The following is a 5,965-nucleotide window of genomic DNA, read 5'->3' as shown; positions in this document are numbered from 1 at the left end:
TTCGGCTTGTGTTCAGTAAAATTTCTGCACCTGAATTGACTGATTAGTGCCTTATTGTGACTATTTACAGGAGTTGTCCAGCTTTCCCTAAGTGATGGCCTAACCTCAGAATAGGCCATTGCTAGGTAATCGGTGGGAGTTAGACACCCCTAACCCTCACAGATCAACTGTTTGGCTGTAGTTTTGTCAGTACCAGAGCTGCACAGCTCTCTCAACTGCATAGCGAACACAAAAAATGCACCCAAACTGAAAAAACAGCACTAGTAAAAAAAATGAGTGTGACTTGCATTTCATATCTCCCATTAATTTTCAGCTAAAACCAGGAGTTGCCATTTTTATCACAAAAAAAAACAAAAAATCTAGGTGCAAAAATGAAAACATCAGTAAAGATGCCACTAAAAATCCACCCTAAATATGGTATTTCCTACGCCTGAGACACCCGGCCATCACGTAATCACAAAGTCCAATGAAAGATGTGGCACAGCCGCTTAATCTATTCATTACATAGTACTCATTGAGCATTGTGCACCGAGCAAAGGAGGAGGCAGAAGCTGTAATAAACCACTACTGTCTTTTCCACAAGGTCCCTGGCGACCAACCTGCGCCTGCTAGATATATAATCCCACACCATACATGCACTGCGCTCTGGATTAAAAACCTGCAACAAGCACCATACATGTATATAGTTACATAGTTGATACGGTTGAAAAAAAGTCCATCAGGGTCAAGGGTGGGGACGCGAATCCACGAATCCTAGAAAGAAGTGAGACTCAGATTTCTACATGTTTTTATAAGCATTAATGTTGTTTACTTTTGAGAATTCATCAAAACCCTTTTTGAAACTGTCCACTGTTCCTGCTGTGACCACGTCCTGAGGAAGTCTATTCCACAGATTCACAGTTCTTACAGTAAAGAAGCTTTGACGCTTCTGGAGACTGAACTTTGTCTTCTCCAGTCGGAGGCAGTGTCCGCTTGTCTTTTGAGGGCATTTTACATGGAACAGTTTTTCACCATATTTTTTGTATGGCCCATTTATATATTTGGAAAAGGTTAGTCATGTCCCCCCTGAGACGTCTCTTCTCAAGACTAAATACATTCAATTATTTTAATCTTTCTAAGACCCTCCATGCCCCTTATCAGTTTAGTCGCTCTCCTCTGTACTTTTTCCAGCTGTTTCCAACCCGTCCTTTCTATGGACTGGTGCCCAGAACTGTACTGCATATTCCAGATGAGGCCGCACCAACGCTTTGTAAAGTGGTAATATTACATCCCTGCCCCGCGAGTCCATGCCTCGTTTAATGCATGACAATACCATGGTGGCCTTAGAAGCAGCTGATTGACATTGTATGCTGTTATTTAATCTACCATCTACAAGGACATCCAAATCCTTCTCTATAAGTGACTCCCCCAGTGCTACATCCCCTAGGACATATGAAGCACAGAGATTATTACTACCAATATGCATAACTTTACATTTGTCCACATTGAACCTCATTTGCCAAGTTGATGCCCAATCACTCAGAGTGTTCAAGTCAGCTTGTACTATATGGACATCTTCCATAGACTGTACAGTTCTACATAGCTTAGTATCATCTGCTAAAATAGAAATTGTGCTATTAATCCTGTCCTCGATATCATTAATAAATTAAATAATAAAGGGCCCAGCACTGAACCTTGGGGTACACCACTTATAACCCGGGACCATTCTGAATAGGAATCATTGACCACAACTTTCTGGACACGGTCCTTCAGACAGTTTTCAATCCAATTATAAGCTATACATTCCAAGTCTATAGACATTACTTTATTAAATCTATTATCTATTAAACGTCTATGAGGGACAGTATCAAAAGCCTTTGCAAAATCCAGAAACACGACATCCAGAGCCGCCCCTCTGTCCAGGATGCTACTCACCTCCTCATAAAAACAGGTTAGTCTGACAACTTCTGTCTTTGGTAAACCCATGCTGGTTATCACTTATAATATTATTTATAGTCACATACTCCTGTATATAGTCTCTTAATAGTCCTTCAAAAAAATTTCCGACAACTAAAAACTAACTGGTCTATAATTACCTATGAAGGACCTAGATCCTTTTTTAAATATGGGCACCACATTTGCCTTGCCTTACCAGTACCTAGAGAATCTTAAAAAATTATAAACAGGGGCCAGGCAATTACTGAACTGAACTCTTTAAGCACTCTCGGGTGTAACTTATCTTGGACCATGTCTACAGTTAGCCAATTAAGTATATTACTGGATGTACTAACAGCCCCAGCACCACAGATATCAGCTCTTTTCTCTTCTTTTGTATATACAGAGCTAAAAAACCATTTAGTAACTCTGCCTTTTCCTTATCTTCAGTGACTACCCTCCTTTACCATTATTTAGGGGACCTACCGTGTCGGATCTTGGTTTTTTTAGCATTGATATATTTAAATAATTTTTGGGGATTTGTTTTGCTGTCTTTCGCCACCTGCTGTTCGTTTTGTATTTTCGCTAATTTTATCTCTTTTTACAGATTTTATTAAGCCCTTTGTAATCTTCAAACGCTACAGCTGACCCCTCAGATTTGTATTTTTTAAATGCCCTTGTGTGTCTTTTATTGCCCTTTTTACAGTAGCTGTCAGCCATGGGGGGGTTTAATTTTAGTTGTTTATACTGTTACCTAAAGGAATGCATTTTTTAGTGCAATTACTCAATGTGGATTTGAAGCTCTCCCATTTATCCTCAGTATTATTATGTGAGAGTAGCTGCACCCAGTCTATGCCCTGAAATGCTGCCCTCAACCCAGGGAAATTAGCCTTTTTAAAATTCAGTGTCTTTGTTCTGCCTGACAGAGTTTGCTTTTTATAGTTTAGGGGGAATATAATTGTATTGTGGTCACTATTACCTAGTGTTTCTCAAACAGTAACATTTCCAGCAAGCTCTGCATCATTAGAAATTACTAGATCCAACAGAGCATCGCCCCTAGTGGGAGCTTCTACAAACTGGCCCATCAAGTGGTCCTGCTGCAAATTGAGGAATCTTCTCCCCTTTGCGGTTGAGGCAGAACCCATGACCCCAGTCACCCACTCTATTTGGTTATACAGTTGCGTTTCTATCTCCTCTGTGATGTTAGGGGGTCTATGGATTACAGCAAGTATTATTTTTTCTGTGTTTTTATCCCTTTGAACTTCCACCCATAAGGTTTCAACATCCGCACCATCCGCACCCACAATTGCCTCTTTCACACTTGTCTTCAGATCACTCCTCACATACAGGCACACACTACCACCTTTTCTATTGACCCGGTCTTTCCTAAATAGTGTAAAACCCTCAATATTAACAGCCCAGTCATGCAAAGAGTCCAACCATGTCTCAGCCACACCAACTACATCTATGTGTTCTTCTAGTACCATAGCCTCCAGCTCCCACATTTTTCTAGCTAGACATATTTACTGGGACGTTCCAGCTTAGGACTAGCTTCCCTGGCACTTTTCCCACTACCCCTTCTTCCTACATTAACACAACTGCTGACCTGATAGTCCTGATATTGCCTCCTCCTCCCACCTCCATTTCACTTACCCCAGTCAGTGCCTGCACAGTGAGGTCTAAGCCTCTCTCCAGGTTTGCAATGCCCCTAAGTCAGTGATGGTGAACCTCTTAGAGACCGAGTGCCGAAACGGCAACCCAAAACCCACCTTTTTATCGCAAAGTGCCAACACGGCAATTTAACCTGAACACCAATATCATATATCGTCCATGTACTTTATCATTTAGCTATAATAACCTGCCTACATTCAATGTGCTGCCTATGCTGTTCATAGCATGTCCTGCACTGATGAAAGGCAGGAAAAGTCTAAGGCATATAGGTACACCATAGACTTTCTCCAGGGTGCGGGTGCCCACAGAGAGGACTCTGAGTGCCGCCTCTGGCACCCGTGCCATAGGTTCGCCATCACTGCCCTAAGTGATTCAAGCTGCTTATTTAGATCTAAGATCTGGGCTTCCAAATATGCAACGTGATTGCATCTAGTGCAAATGTATTCACCCTTGAATGGCTCTTCAAGGCACGCATACATTGGACAGGACACACACTTAGTAGCATTGTCCATGGAGCACATGTTTAAATGGGGATGGACAGTAAAGAAGGAAAACTGTGAATATGAGTTAGAATTAGACCCTGTCTGCTGTAGTTGGAGAACTAGCTAGAATCAAGCCAACAACACACAAGGAAAATCTATCAAAGCTTAGTTTCTTGCTCCTTGTCTTTAAACTCTGGTTCTTTAACCCCTTCCCAACCTTTGACATACTGTTACATCATGGGAACCACTCAGTTCCCACAATTTGACGTAATAGTATGTCATAGTGATCGCTGCAGGGGCCCGGCAGTCCATTGTAGCCAGGCCCCTGCTGTATCCGCCGGCATCGCTGTAAAAGCCGATGCAGGCGGATTAACCCCTTCTATGCCACGGTCTCCGCTGACCGCGACATAGAAGAGGTTTGTGTCAGGTGAACGATCGCATCGAGTCCCCGCGCTGCTGTGGAGGGGACCCGATGCGACACAAGGCAGCCCGATGCCGTGCAGAGGCACGGCATCGGTAACTGCCTTCTATGGGAGCCGAGGAGATCCGGCCTCAGGCTGGGTCTCCTAGGCAACCTGTTAGTTATCTGGTGGGACGGATGTATTGTAATGCATTGCAGAGGGGATCAGACCCCCAAAAGTGAATGTCATAAATAAAGTAAAGTAAAAAAAAGTGTTTTTAATAAAATTAATAAAGTAAAAAGAAAAAAAACACTCCTTTCCCTTATTTTATAAGAAAAAACTGAAAGAAAAAACAAAACCCACACATATTAGGTATCGACACATCCGTAATGAACGGCTCTATAAATATATCACATGATCCACCCTGTCCGATAAACACCATAAAAAATAATAATAATTAAAACAGTGTAAAAAAAGCCATTTTTGTCACCTTACATCACAAAAAGTGCAACATTTTTTATTTTTATTTTAGTTTTACTAAATAATATTTTTGAAACATTTTTTTTTTACTTTTAGTGTCTCAAGTCTGAGAACCATAGTTTTTTATCTGATTGTCAGTGGCTAAATTGGGATATAAATTTAGTACTCCATGAAAGTGTGATACTCCCTGAAGCAACCAAAAATGCAGAGGCCCGGATGATCGGGGCACGTGTCACACTGAGTAGTGGTGTCCTTCCGTATCCCCCTCCTGTGACACACTCTGCACCTTTTTTGGGTCCGTCCCTTCTTTCCAGTATGGGGGACCACACCTGGAAAGTGTTGGCCAGGGACGATACGGGCACATCCAGTTCCCAAGGTACTCCGGCCTGCTCTTTCCCGGGTAGAAAAGATCAGGTCCTTGAGGACTGCCTCATAGAACTGAAGGAATGTCCCTGTGTTGCCAGCGCTCCGGGACAGCACAAAAGAGTTGTACAAGGCAACCTGCACCAAGTAGACCACAACTTTTTTTTTATCATTCTTGGGTTTTGCACATGGCGTTATATGGCTTGAGGACTTGATCAGAGAGATCAACTCCTACCATATACTGATTGTAGTCGACGATACAATTGGGCTTGAGGACCGTTGCCGCATTACCTCGCACAGGGACAGGGGTGATGCCGTTACCATGAATTGTGGACAGTACAAGGACATCCCTCTTGTCCTTATATTTGACCAGCAACAGGTTTCCACTGGTAAGGGCACGGGTCTCACCCCTAGGGATAGGTACCTGGAGGGGGTGAGTATGGAGGCCACGTTGATTTTTCTGCACGGAATCACAGGCTCAAAACGCTCTGGGGTACACCAGACAAGTTCACCGGCAGGGGGCTCCGGTCGATTTATCTGGTGGGACGGAAAACTAGTATGAGCCCCAGAGCTGCTCGTACTAGTGTGGGCCACAGGGTCCCTAGCATGGCGGTACCCTTGCTCCACCTGGCCTTGGGGGCTCATCATCATCAC

The sequence above is a fragment of the Bufo gargarizans genome, chromosome 1 (assembly GCF_014858855.1).
Source record: "Bufo gargarizans isolate SCDJY-AF-19 chromosome 1, ASM1485885v1, whole genome shotgun sequence".
NCBI lineage: Eukaryota > Metazoa > Chordata > Amphibia > Anura > Bufonidae > Bufo > Bufo gargarizans.
Note: the sequence above shows the minus strand (reverse complement) of the source record.